Genomic DNA, 14,921 nt, shown 5'->3' with positions numbered 1-14,921 from the left:
ACACCCTTTTAATTCATCTTCATACTCTTCTAGCACCTCGCAAGTGTACTGATTGGGATTTAGGTAATGGACTAATTGGGATTGAGGTAATGGACTAATTGGGATTGAGGTAATGGACTAATTGGGATTGAGGTAATGGACTAATTAGGATTTAGGTAATGGACTAATTGGGATTGAGGTAATGGACTAATTGGGATTGAGGTAATGGACTAATTGGGATTGAGGTAATGTACTAATTGGGATTGAGGTAATGGACTAATTGGGATTGAGGTTATGTACTAATTGGGATTGAGGTAATGGACTAATTGGGCTTGGGGTAATGGACTAATTGGGATTGAGGGAATGCACTAATTGGGATTGAGGGAATGGACTAATTGGGATTGAGGTAAAGTACTAATTGGGATTGAGGTAATGGACTAATTGGGATTGAGGGAATGTACTAATTGGGATTGAGGTAATGGACTAATTAGGATTGAGGTAATGGACTAATTGGGATTGAGGTAATGGACTAATTGGGATTGAGGTAATGGACTAATTAGGATTTGAATGTGTATGTGTGACAAACACTGTAACATTGTTTAAGGTTTAATCGTTGTTCTGTGCAATGGCAGTTAAGTATACAAGGAAAGAAACACAGACTGAGTGGACAAAACATTAAGAACGCCTGCTCTTTCCATGACACACAGACTGAGTGGACAAAACATTAAGAACGCCTGCTCTTTCCATGACACACAGACTGAGTGGACAAAACATTAAGAACGCCTGCTCTTTCCATGACACACAGACTGAGTGGACAAAACATTAAGAACGCCTGCTCTTTCCATGACACACAGACTGAGTGGACAAAACATTAAGAACGCCTGCTCTTTCCATGACACACAGACTGAGTGGACAAAACATTAAGAACGCCTGCTCTTTCCATGACACACAGACTGAGTGGACAAAACATTAAGAACGCCTGCTCTTTCCATGACACACAGACTGAGTGGACAAAACATTAAGAACTCCTGCTCTTTCCATGACACACAGACTGACCAGGTGAATCCAGGTGAAAGCTATGATCCCTTATCGATGTCACCTGTTAAATCCACTTCAATTAGTGTAGATGAAGGGGAGGAGCCAGGCTAAAGAAGGATGTTTAAGCCTCGAGACAATCGAGACAAGGACCGTGTATGTTTGCCATTCAGAGGGTGAATGGGCAAGGCAAAAGGTTTAAGTGGCTTTGAACGGAGTATGGTGGTAGGTGCCAGTCACAGCAGTTTGAGTGAGACAAGAACTGCAACGCTGCTGGGTTTTTCACGCTCAACAGTTTCCTGTGTTAATTAAGAATGGCCCACCACCCAAAGGACATCCAGCCAACTTGACACAACCGCGGGAAGCATTGGAGTCAGCATGGGCCAACATTCCTGTAGGACTCTGTCAACACCTTGTAGAGTCCACGCCATGACAAATTGATGCTCTTCAGAGGCCAAAAAGGGAGGATGGGTGCAAATCAATATTAGGAAGGTGTTTTGAAGCAGACGTGACGCTGCCAGGCTGACTACGGGGTTGGGGTTCGGTAACTACAGGTGGGACTCCTGTAGTCTACTCCGAGAAACAAGGCGCTGAGGCCCCACACCTCTGGGTGGTGTGTGATGTTCCTCTGTCCTTATATGGGGCGGCAGGGTAGCCTAGTGGTTAGAGTGTTGGACTAGTAACCGGAAGGTTTGTTCTCAACTGACTTGCCTGGTTAAATAAAGATAAAATAAAATATAACTGCGTAAAGCCACACTGACATGGTAAGCTACATTGGCTAGTTACGCTACATTGGCTAGTTACACTACATTGGCTAGTTACGCTACATTGGCTAGTTACGTTACATTGGCTAGTTACGTTACATTGGCTAGTGACGTTACATTGGCTAGTGACGTTACCTTGGCTAGTTATGCTACATTGGCTAGTTACGCTACATTGGCTAGTTATGCTACATTGGCTAGTGACGTTACATTGGCTAGTGACGTTACCTTGGCTAGTTATGCTACATTGGCTAGTTACGCTACATTGGCTAGTGACGTTACATTGGCTAGTGACGTTACATTGGCTAGTGACGTTACCTTGGCTAGTTATGCTACATTGGCTAGTTACGCTACATTGGCTAGTTACGCTACATTGACTAGTGACGTTACATTGGCTAGTGACGTTACATTGGCTAGTGACGGTACATTGGCGAGTCACGTTACATTGGCTAGTTACGTTACATTCCTGACGTCTGGGGTTGTTCTGTTTAAAAGAACGAAACGAGACAGAGTTAAGTCTGACGTTTACTTTGAATCAAATCTCTGATTACAACGTAAATACAACGATGATATCACCTTTCTGACAGTAACATGATAAGCCAGACAGTCGGCACTGAGCACGTAACAACATGTGTTTTAACTTTAACTTAACTTAAAACAGGGTGTTTACTCCTCACCTGGTTGGACAGCTGACATGGTGTTATGTCTTTACACCAGTCTGTAACAGGGGTGGTCCAGTCTCTACTGTACTGTCTGTAACAGGGGTGGTCCAGTCTGTACTGTCTGTAACAGGGGTAGTCCAGTCTCTACTGTACTGTCTGTAACAGGGGTGGTCCAGTCTCTACTGTCTGTAACAGGGGTGGTCCAGTCTCTACTGTCTGTAACAGGGGTGGTCCAGTCTGTACTGTAGTCTGTAACAGGGGTGGTCCAGTATCCACTGTAGTGTCTGGAACAGGGGTGGTCCAGTCTCCACTGTCTGTAACAGGCGTGGTCCAGTCTCTACTGTCTGTAACAGCCGTGGTCCAGTCTCTACTGTCTGTAACAGTGGTGGTCCCCACTGTACTGTCTGTAACAGGGGTGGTCCAGTCTGTACTGTACTGTCTGTAACAGGGGTGGTCCAGTCTGTACTGTAGTCTGTAACAGGGGTGGTCCAGTCTGTACTGTAGTCTGTAACAGGGGTGGTCCAGTCTCTACTGTCTGTAACAGGGGTGGTCCAGTCACTACTCTACTGTCTGTAACAGGGGTGGTCCAGTCTCTACTGTCTGTAACAGTGGTGTTCCAGTCTCTACTGTAGTGCCTGTAACAGTGGTGGTCCAGTCTCTACTGTAGTGTCTCTAACAGGGGTGGTCCAGTCTCTACTGTCTGTAACAGGGGTGGTCCAGTCTCCACTGTAGTGTCTGTAACAGGGGTGGTCCAGTCTCTACTGTCTGTAACAGGGGTGGTTCAGTCTGTACTGTACTGTCTGTAACAGGGGTGGTCCAGTCTGTACTGTAGTCTGTAACAGGGGTGGTCCAGTCTCTACTGTCTGTAACAGGGGTGGTCCAGTCTCTACTGTCTGTAACAGGGGTGGTCCAGTCTCTACTGTAGTGTCTGTAACAGGGTTGGTCCAGTCTCTACTGTCTGTAACAGGGGTGGTCCAATCTCCACTGTAGTGTCTGTAACAGGGGGGTCCAGTCTCTACTGTCTCTAACAGGGGTGGTCCAGTCTGTACTGTAGTCTGTAACAGGGGTGGTCCAGTCTGTACTGTAGTCTGTAACAGGGGTGGTCCAGTCTCTACTGTCTGTAACAGGGGTGGTCCAGTCTCTACTGTCTGTAACAGTGGTGGTCCCCACTGTACTGTCTGTAAGAGGGGTGGTCAAGTCTCTACTGTCTGTAACAGTGGAGGTCCCCACTGTAATGTCTGTAACAGGGGTGGTCCAGTCTCCACTGTACTGTCTGTAACAGGGGTGGTACAGTCTGTACTGTCTGTAACAGGGGTGGTCCAGTCTGTACTGTAGTCTGTAACAGGGGTGGTCCAGTCTCTACTGTCTGTAACAGGGGTGGTCCAGTCTCTACTGTTTGTAACAGGGGTGGTCCAGTCTGTACTGCAGTTTGTAACAGGTGTGGTTCAGTCTCTACTATACTGTCTGTAACAGGGGTGGTCCAGTCTCTACTGTCTGTAACAGGGTTGGTTCAGTCTGTACTGTATTGTATGTAACAGGGGTGGTCCAGTCTGTACTGTAGTCTGTAACAGGGGTGGTCCAGGATCTACTGTATGAAATAGGGGTGGTACAGTCTGTACTGTCTGTAACAGGGGTGGTTCAGTCTGTACAGTACTGTCTAACAGGGGTGGTCCAGTCTGTACTGTCTGTAACAGGTGTGGTCCAGTCTCCACTGTACTGTCTGTAACAGGGGTGGTACAGTCTGTACTGTCTGTAACAGGGGTGGTCCAGTCTGTACTGTAGTCTGTAACAGGGGTGGTCCAGCCTGTACTGTAGTCTGTAACAGGGGTGGTCCAGTCTCTACTGTCTGTAACAGGGGTGGTCCAGTCTCTACTGTCTGTAACAGTGGTGGTCCCCACTGTACTGTCTGTAACAGGGGTGGTCCAGTCTCTACTGTCTGTAACAGTGGTGGTCCAGTCTCTACTGTCTGTAACAGTGGAGGTCCCCACTGTAATGTCTGTAACAGGGGTGGTACAGTCTCTACTGTCTGTAACAGGGGTGGTCCAGTCTCCACTGTACTGTCTGTAACAGGGGTGGTACAGTCTGTACTGTCTGTAACAGGGGTGGTACAGTCTCTACTGTCTGTAACAGGGGTGGTCCAGTCTCCACTGTACTGTCTGTAACAGGGGTGGTCCAGTCTGTACTGTAGTCTGTAACAGGGGTGGTCCAGTCTGTACTGTAGTCTGTAACAGGGGTGGTCCAGTCTCTACTGTCTGTAACAGGGTTGGTCCAGTCTCTACTGTACTGTCTGTAACAGGGGTGGTGCAGTCTCTACTGTCTGTAACAGAGGTGGTCCAGTCTCTACTGTCTGTAACAGGGGTGGTCCATTCTCTACTGTCTGTAACAGGGGTGGTCCAGTCTATACCGTACTGTCTGTAACAGGGGTGGTCCAGTCTCTACTGTACTGTCTGTAACAGGGGTGGTGCAGTCTCTACTGTCTGTAACAGGGGTGGTCCAGTCTCTACTGTCTGTAACAGGGGTGGTCCATTCTCTACTGTCTGTAACAGGGGTGGTCCAGTCTATACTGTACTGTCTGTAACAGGTGTGGTCCAGTCTCTAATCTACTGTCTGTAACAGGGTTGGTCCAGTCTCTACTGTACTGTCTGTAACAGGGGTGGTCCAGGCTCTACTGTCTGTAAGAGGGGTGGTCCAGTCTCTACTGTCTGTAACAGGGGTGGTCCATTCTCTACTGTCTGTAACAGGGGTGGTCCAGTCTATACTGTACTGTCTGTAACAGGGGTGGTCCAGTCTCTACTGTAGTGTCTGTAACAGGGGTGGTCCATTCTCTAATATACAGTCTGTAACAGGGGTGGTCCAGTCTCTACTGTCTGTAACAGGGGTGGTCCAGTCTCTACTGTTTGTAACAGGGGTGGTCCAGTCTGTACTGTAGTCTGTAACCGGTGTGGTTCAGTCTCTACTGTACTGTCTGTAACAGTGGTGGTCTAGTCTCTACTATACTGTCTGTAACAGGGGTGGTCCAGTCTCTACTGTCTTTAACAGGGGTGGTCCAGTCTGTACTGTACTGTCTGTAACATGGGTGGTCCAGTATCTACTGTATGAAACAGGGGTGGTACAGTCTGTACTGTCTGTAACAGGGGTGGTTCAGTCTGTACAGTACTGTCTAACAGGGGTGGTCCAGTCTGTACTGTACTGTCTGTAACATGGGTGGTCCAGTCTGTACTGTAGTCTGTAACAGGGGTGGTCCAGTATCTACTGTATGTAACAGGGGTGGTACAGTCTGTACTGTACTGTCTGTAACAGGTGTGGTCCAGTCTCCACTGTACTGTCTGTAACCGGGGTGGTACAGTCTGTACTGTCTGTAACAGGGGAGGTTCAGTATGTACTGTACTGTCTGTAACAGGTGTGGTCCAGTCTCCACTGTACTGTCTGTAACAGGGGTGGTACAGTCTGTACTGTCTGTAACAGGGGTGGTCCAGTCTGTACTGTACTGTCTGTAACAGGGGTGGTCCAGTCTGTACAGTAGTCTGTAACAGGGGTGGTCCAGTCTGTACTGTAGTCTTTAACAGGGGTGGTCCAGTCTCTACTGTCTGTAAAAGGGGTGGTCCAGTCTCTGCTGTCTGTAACAGGGGTGGTCCATTCTCTACTGTCTGTAACAGGGGTGGTCCAGTCTGTACTGTACTGTCTGTAACAGGGGTGGTCCAGTCTCTAATCTACTGTCTATAACAGGGTTGGTCCAGTCTCTGCTGTCGTTAACAGGGGTGGTCCAGTCTCTACTGTCTGTAACAGGCGTGGTCCAGTCTATACTGTACTGTCTGTAACAGGGGTGGTCCAGTCTCTAATCTGCTGTCTATAACAGGGTTGGTCCAATCTCTACTGTACTGTCTGTAACAGGGGTGGTCCAGTCTCTAATGTCTGTAACAGGGGTGGTCCATTCATTCTTCTGTCTGTAACAGGGGTGGTCCATTCTCTACTGTCTGTAACAGGGGTGGTCCAGTCTGTACTGTACTGTCTGTAACAGGGGTGGTCCAGTCTCTACTGTCTGTAACAGGGGTGGTCCAGTCTGTACTGTACTGTCTGTAACAGGGGTGGTCCAGTCTCTACTCTACTGTCTGTAACAGGGGTGGTCCAGTCTATACTGTACTGTCTGTAACAGGGGTGGTCCAGTCTCTAATATACAGTCTGTAACAGGGGTGGTCCAGTCTCTACTGTCTGTAACGGGGGTTGTCCAGTCTCTACTCTTTGTAACAGGGGTGGTCCAGTCTGTACTGCAGTCTGTAACAGGTGTGGTCCAGTCTCTACTGTACTGTCTGTAACAGGAGTAGTCCAGTCTCTACTGTACTGTCTGTAAGAGGGGTGGTCCAGTCTCTACTGTTGTCTGTAACAGGCGTGGTACAGTCTCTACTGTCTGTAACAGGGGTGGTCCAGTCTCTACTGTACTGTCTGTAACAGGGGTGGTCTAGTCTCTACTATACTGTCTGTAACAGGGGTGGTCCAGTCTCTACTGTCTGTAACAGGGGTGGTTCGGTCTCTACTGTACTGTCTGTGACAGGAGTAGTCCAGTCTCTACTGTACTGTCTGTAACAGGGGTGGTCCAGTCTCTACTGTTGTCTGTAACAGGCGTGGTACAGTCTCTACTGTCTGTAACAGGGGTGGTCCAGTCTCTACTGTACTGTCTGTAACAGGGGTGGTCCAGTCTCTACTGTCTGTAACATGGGTGGTCCAGTTTCTACTGTACTGTCTGTAACAGGGGTGGTCTAGTCTCTATTGTACTCTCTGTAACAGGGGTGGTCTAGTCTCTATTGTACTGTCTGTAACAGGGGTGGTCCAGTCTCTACTGTCTGTAACAGGGGTGGTCCAGTCTCTAATCGACTGTCCGTAACAGGGGTGGTCCAGTCTCTACTGTCTGTAACAGGGGTGGTCCAGTCTCTAATCGACTGTCCGTAACAGGCGTGGTCCAGTCTCTAATCGACTGTCCGTAACAGGCGTGGTCCAGTCTCTAATCGACTGTCCGTAACAGGGGTGGTCCAGTCTCTTATCAACTGTCCGTAACAGGGGTGGTCCAGTCTCTAATCTACTGTCCGTAACAGGGGTGGTCCAGTCTCTAATCGACTGTCCGTAACAGTGGTGGTCCAGTCTCTAATCGACTGTCCGTAACAGGGGTGGTCCAGTCTCTAATCGACTGTCCGTAACAGGGGTGGTCCAGTCTCTAATCTACTGTCTGTAACAGGGGTGGTCCAGTCTCTAATCGACTGTCTGTAACAGGCGTGGTCCAGTCTCCAATCGACTGTCCGTAACAGGGGTGGTCCAGTCTCTAATCTACTGTCTGTAACAGGCGTGGTCCAGTCTCTAATCGACTGTCCGTAACAGGGGTGGTCCAGTCTCTAATCGACTGTCTGTAACAGGGGTGGTCCAGTCTCTACTGTCTGAACAAAAACAATAAAAATGACAAAAAATGAACAGTCCTGATGCAGCAAAACACAGAACAGAAAATAATCACCCACAACTCAAAGTTGAAACCAGGCTACCTAAGTGTGGTTCTCAATCAGGGACAACAGATTGACAGCTGCCTCTGATTGAGAACCATACCCGGCCAAACACAGAAATCCCAAATTATAGAAAAAAGAACATAGACTGCCCATCCCAACTGACCATACTAAAACAAAGACATCACAAAGGAACTAAGGTCAGAACGTGACATAAAGGCTTCTGTATTGGGTTGTCTATGCTGGGTATTTTGTCTTTGTGTTCTCTATGTATCATAACTCATTGCAGAGAATTATGAGAAGTGAGTATACTGTTTATAGTACCGTGGGCATTTAGTTTTATGTCTCCTGTTTTTTAACAACAGGACTGTAACATGTCTCCTCAGGCCAGTGTTGAATCCATCGTTAATCGTGTAGTCCTCTCTCTCCTCCTCTCTCTCTCTCTCTCTCTCTCTCTCTCTCTCTCTCTCTCTCTCTCTCTCTCTCTCTCTCTCTCTCTCTCCTCCTCCTCTCTCTCTCTCTCTCTCTCTCTCTGTCTCTCTCTCTCTGTCTCTCTCTCTCTGTCTCTCTCTCTCTCTCTCTCTCTCTCTCTCTCCTCTCTGTTCCTTCCTCTCTCTCTGTCTCTCTCTGTCTCTCTCTCTCTGTCTCTCTCTCTCTCTCTCCTCCTCTCTCTCTGTCTCGGTCTCTCTCTCTCTCTCTCTCTCTCTCTCCTCCTCTCTCTCTGTTCCTTCCTCTCTCTCTGTCTCTCTCTGTCTCTCTCTCTCCTTCTGTCTCTCTCCGCCCTCTCGCTCTTCCTTCCCCCTCTCTCTCTCTCATCTCTCTCATATCTCTCTCCTCTTTCTAATGCTTTCATTCTCTTCCTCTCCTAATGTTCTCTGTCTTCCTCTCTTTCTCCAGGTGAAGGCCTAAAATGCTATACCTGCATGGGTTCTAGTGATGAAGACTGCAATCGTCAGGGGTCAAAAACCTGTCCAAGCTACTCTGACGCCTGCGCTGTAGTACGAGGACACGGAAGTGAGTTAAACAGTGAGTGTGTAATCTACAACTCTGGTACCCTGCAAACCATGACCCATTTATGTAGTTTACATGGGTCAAATGTAATGGGTTCATAGACTGCATGTTACGTGAGTAAGTGTGTGTGTGTGTGTTTGCTTGTGTCCTGAGTGTGTCTGAGGACATGACAGACCCCCAGCCCAGACACAGCAGGGAGTTGGGAGGAGTCCCAGCGGGAACACGAAGAGATAACATAGACTTACATTCAGGGTCTTAATTAGGATGATTATATGTTTGTTGATGTCGTTGCAACATTTTTGGTATCCGTCCCGAAATGGACCCGTTTCCTCAGAAATCCAGGTTGAATGATCCCTGGAAGCAGGAAAGAATGAGCAGGAAATGCTGTACGAGACACTGGATCTCTGGAAAACTTGTGAATTTGGGGAAAATTTTATGAATTTTTGCAAACCACTTTGAAGATGCAACATCTTTTCTATTTTATTCTAAATATTTTTTTATTGTTAAACAAACAAGAAATTAGACAAAAAAAACACAGAAAACTTGAACTATCCAACGTCAATACTTTGTAGAGCCACCTTTTGCAGCCATTACAGCTGCAAGTCTCTTGGGGTTTGTCTCTATAAGCTTGGCACATCTAGCCACTCTGATTTTTGCCCCATTCTTCAGGGCAAAACTGCTCCAGCTCCTTCAAGTTGGATGGGTTCCGCTGGTGTTCAGCAATCTTTAAGTCATACCACAGATTCTCAATTGGATTGAGGTCTGGGCTTTGACTAGGCCATTCCAAGACATTTAAATGGTTTTACTTAAACCACCCAAATGTTGCTTTAGTCGTATTCTTAGGGTCCTTGTCCTGCTGGAAGGTGAACCTCCGTCCCAGTCTTAAATCTCTGGAAGACAAACATGTTTCCCTCAAGAATTTTAGCGCCATCCATCATTCCTTCAGTTTCCCAAGTCACTGCCAATGAAAAACATCCCCATAGAATTATGCTGCCACCACCATGCTTCACTGTGGAGATGGTGTTCTCGGGGTGAGGAGAGGTGTTGGGTTTGTGCCAGACATAGTGTTTTCCTTGATGGCCAAAAAAGCTAAATTTAGTCTCATCTGACCAGTACCTTCTTCCATATGTTTGGGGAGTTTCCCACATGCCTTTTGGCGAACACCAAACGTGTTTGCTTATTTTTGTCTTTAAGCAATGGCTTTTCTCTGGCCACTCCTCCATAAATCCCAGCTCTGTGGAGTGTACAGCTATGGAGAGATACTCCAATCTCCACTGTGGAGCTTTGCAGCTCCTTCAGGCTTGTCTTTGGTCCCTTTGTTGCCTCTCTGATTAATGCCCTCCTTGCCTGGTCCGTGAGTTTTAGTATCGACCCTCTCTTGGCAGGTTTGCTGTGGTGCCATATTCTTGCAATTTTTTTATAATGAATTTAATGGTGCTTCGTGGGATGTTCAAAGATTCTGATATTTTTTTAATAACTCAACCCTGATCTGTACTTCTCCACAACTTTGTCCCTGACCTGTTTGGAGAGCTCCTTGGTCTTCACAGTGCCGCTTGCTTGGTTGTGCCCCTTGCTTAATGGTTTTGCAAACTCTGGGCCTTTCAGAACAGGTGTATATATACTGATATCATGTCACAGGTCATGTGACACTTAGACTGCACACAGGTGGACGTTATTTAACTAATTACGTGACTTCTGAAGGAAATTGGTTGCACCAGATCTTATTTAGGGGCTTCATAGCAAAGGAGGGAATACATATACTTCCGTTATTTAATTTTTCAGAATTTTTTAAGGGGGATGAATAGACTTTTCAATTTGTTTTCTTTCATTTCACCTCTGGCCAGCAGCTAATGGGGATCCCTAATAAATACAAATGCAAATACCTGCAGGCATTATGTAAAATGTTACCCTGTGTGTTAACAAAGGCATTTCAATGTCTCTCTCTCTTCTCCCTCTGTTACTCTCTCGCCCCTGCTCCCTCTCCATTCATACATTGTCTCGCTCTCTCTCTTCTCCCTCTGTTACTCTCTCGCCCCTGCTCCCTCTCCATTCATACTTTGTCACGCTCTCTCTCTTCTCCCTCTGTTACTCTCTCGCCCCTGCTCCCTCTCCATTCATACTTTGTCTCGCTCTCTCTTCTCCCTCTGTTACTCTCTCGCCCCTGCTCCCTCTCCATTCATACTTTGTCTCGCTCTCTCTCTTCTCCCTCTGTTACTCTCTCGCCCCTGCTCCCTCTCCATTCATACTTTGTCTCGCTCTCTCTCTTCTCCCTCTGTTACTCTCTCGCCCCTGCTCCCTCTCCATTCATACTTTGTCTCGCTCTCTCTCTTCTCCCTCTGTTACTCTCTCGCCCCTGCTCCCTCTCCATTCATTCGTTTTCTCGCTCTCTCTCTTCTCCCTCTGTTACTCTCTCCCCCCTGCTCCCTCTCCATTCATACTTTGTCTCGCTCTCTCTTTTTTCTCTGTCAATATCTCTCCTTCTCTTTCTCTGTTTCTCTCTCTCTCTCTCTCTTTCTTTTTCTCTTTTTCTCTCTCCGTATCTCTCTCTATCTCTCTTTCACTCTGTCTCATTCTCTCTCTCTCAGGCGGAGTGATGAAGTCCTGCTCCTACAAGTCTTTCTGTAGCCAGGCCAACAGTCAGGGTTACCGGTCACCAGGGGTCAGAGTTCACTGCTGTTTCTCTGATGACTGCAACGTGACAGGAAACGTTTCCAAGCTGGAAGGAAGTCTCAGCTACCCGTTGTTCCTCCTTCCCCTGGTCCTCCACTGGATCTAAACATATAACCAACAGCCAGCTACCCGTTGTTCCTCCTTCCCCTGGTCCTCCACTGGATCTAAACATATAACCAACAGCCAGCTACCCGTTGTTCCTCCTTCCCCTGGTCCTCCACTGGATCTAAACATATAACCAACAGCCAGCTACCCGTTGTTCCTCCTTCCCCTGGTCCTCCACTGGATCTAAACATATAACCAACAGCCAGCTACCCGTTGTTCCTCCTTCCCCTGGTCCTCCACTGGATCTAAACATATAACCAACAGCCAGCTATCCGTTGTTCCTCCTTCCCCTGGTCCTCCACTGGATCTAAACATATAACCAACAGCCAGCTACCCGTTGTTCCTCCTTCCCCTGGTCCTCCACTGGATCTAAACATATAACCAACAGCCAGCTACCCGTTGTTCCTCCTTCCCCTGGTCCTCCACTGGATCTAAACATATAACCAACAGCCAGCTACCCGTTGTTCCTCCTTCCCCTGCTCCTCCACTGGATCTAAACATATAACCAACAGCCAGCTACCCGTTGTTCCTCCTTCCCCTGGTCCTCCACTGGATCTAAACATATAACCAACAGCCAGCTACCCGTTGTTCCTCCTTCCCCTGCTCCTCCACTGGATCTAAACATATAACCAACAGCCAGCTACCCGTTGTTCCTCCTTCCCCTGCTCCTCCACTGGATCTCAACCTAAACCCAGTACACACCAACAGCCATGCCAACTACCCCCCCTACCCTACCCTACTCTCAAACTAAACATATAACCAACAGCCATGCCAACTACCCCCCCTACCCTACCCTACCCTACCCTACTCTCAAACTATACATATAACCAACAGCCATGCCAACTACCCCACCTACCTCCCTACCCTACCCTACCCTACTCTCAAACTAAACATATAACCAACAGCCCTGCCAACTACCCCCCTACCCCCCTACCCTACCCTACTCTCAACCTAAACCCAGCACAAACCAACAGCCATGCCAACTACCCCCCTACCCCCTACCCTACTCTACCCTACTCTCAACCTAAACATATAACCAACAGCCATGCCAACTACCCCCCTACCCCCCTACCCTACCCTACTCTCAACCTAAACCCAGCACAAACCAACAGCCATGCCAACTACCCCCCCCCTACCCCCTACCCTACCCTAACCTACTCTCAAACTAAACATACAACCAACAGCCATGCCAACTACCCCCCTACTCCCCTACCCTACCCTACTCTCAAACTAAACATATAACCAACAGCCATGCCAACTACCCCCCCTACCTCCCTACCCTACACTCAACCTAAACCCAGCACAAACCAACAGCCATGCCAACTACCACACCTACCACCCTACCCTACCCTACTCTCAACCTAAACCCAGCACAAACCAACAGCCATGCCAACTACCCCACCTACCACCCTACACTACCCTACTCTCAACCTAAACCCAGCACAAACCAACAGCCATGCCAACTACCCCCCTACCTCCCTACCCTACTCTCAAACTAAACATATAACCAACAGCCATGCCAACTACCCCCCCTACCCTACCCTACCCTACCCTACTCTCAAACTAAACATATAACCAACAGCCATGCCAACTACCCCACCTACCACCCTACCCTACCCTACTCTCAACCTAAACCCAGCACAAACCAACAGCCATGCCAACTACCCCCCCTACCTCCCTTCGCTACCCTACTCTACCCGACTCAAACCCCAACTCTCCAAGCCTCAGCTACCATCCCCACTCTGGCCGACTACGCCATCTAACTCTGCCTATCTAAAGTATCTAAAGTAACACACAATAAAATAACCATTGATATCACCATATAACCACGGATTTTCAGCTGCTGACTTTGCATTATTTCCTTTAAAAACATTTTTTTTACAGTTAGCCACTGTTAGTGTGCTCCAAGTGGGGGGAGGGAGAGAGGGAGAGAGCTGGCCCAGCCACCTGGGAACCAGGCCCAGCCACTTGGGAACCAGGCCCAGCCACTTGGGAACCAGGCCCAGCCAATCAGAATTTGTTTTTCCCCCACCAAAAAGGGCTTTATTACAGACAGAAATACTCAACAGTTTCATCAGCTGCCCGGTTGGCTGGTCTCAGATGAAGAAGCAGGAAGTCGAGGTCTTGGGCTGGTATAGTTACATGTGGTCTGCGGTTATGAGGCTGGTTGGACATACTTCCAATGCTTTTCTCGAGCCCCGTAGTCATCCACAACGGCAAAACAACAAGGTGCAGGTACTCACACGACCAACGGACATTGTAACAAAAACAAAGGGCACAGGTCTACAATTACTAATCAAATGGGAATAGGGATCCAGGTGTGCATAATGACATTTCCGGAGGGATCCGTGACAGCGACATATTTTAGAGTGGCCTTTTATTGCCCCCAGCACAAGGTACACCTGTGCAATGATCATGCTGTTTAATTCGTTTCTTGATATGCCACACCTGTCAGGTGGATGGATTATCTTGGCAAAGGAGAAATGCTCACTAACAGGGATGTAAACAAATTTGTGCACAAAATATGTTTTTTTGTACGTATGGAACATTTCTGGGACACTTTACATGTTGCGTTTATATTTTTGTTCAGTTTAGAAATAAAATAGAAAAATAACATTTGTGAGACAAGGTGAAGAAATGAGAGATGAGGGAAGGAGAGATACGGTGAGGGAAGGAGAGATGAGGTGAGGGAAGGAGAGATTAGGTGGGGGAAGGAGAGATGAGGTGAGGGAAGGAGAGATGAGGTGAGGGAAGGAGAGATTAGGTGGGGGAAGGAGAGATGAGGTGAGGGAAGGAGAGATGAGGTGAGGGAAGGAGAGATGAGGTGAGGGAAGGAGAGATTAGGTGGGGGAAGGAGAGATGAGGTGAGGGAAGGAGAGATTAGGTGGGGGAAGGAGAGATTAGGTGGGGGAAGGAGAGATGAGGTGGGGGAAGGAGAGATGAGGTGGGGGAAGGAGAGATGAGGTGAGGGAAGGAGAGAGAAGGTGAGGGAAGGAGAGATGAGGTGAGGGAAGGAGAGAGAAGGTGAGGGAAGGCGAGATAAGGTGAAGGAAGGAGAGAGAAGATGAGGGGAAGGAGAGAGAAGGTGAGGTAAGGAGAGATGAGGTGAGGGAAGGAGAGAGAAGGTGAGGGAAGGAGAGAGAAGGTGAGGGAAGGCGAGATAAGGTGAAGGAAGGAGAGAGAAGATGAGGGGAAGGAGAGAGAAGGTGAGGTAA

The sequence above is a fragment of the Oncorhynchus masou genome, chromosome 18, assembly GCF_036934945.1.
Source record: "Oncorhynchus masou masou isolate Uvic2021 chromosome 18, UVic_Omas_1.1, whole genome shotgun sequence".
Classification (NCBI taxonomy): Eukaryota; Metazoa; Chordata; class Actinopteri; order Salmoniformes; family Salmonidae; genus Oncorhynchus; species Oncorhynchus masou.
Note: the sequence above shows the minus strand (reverse complement) of the source record.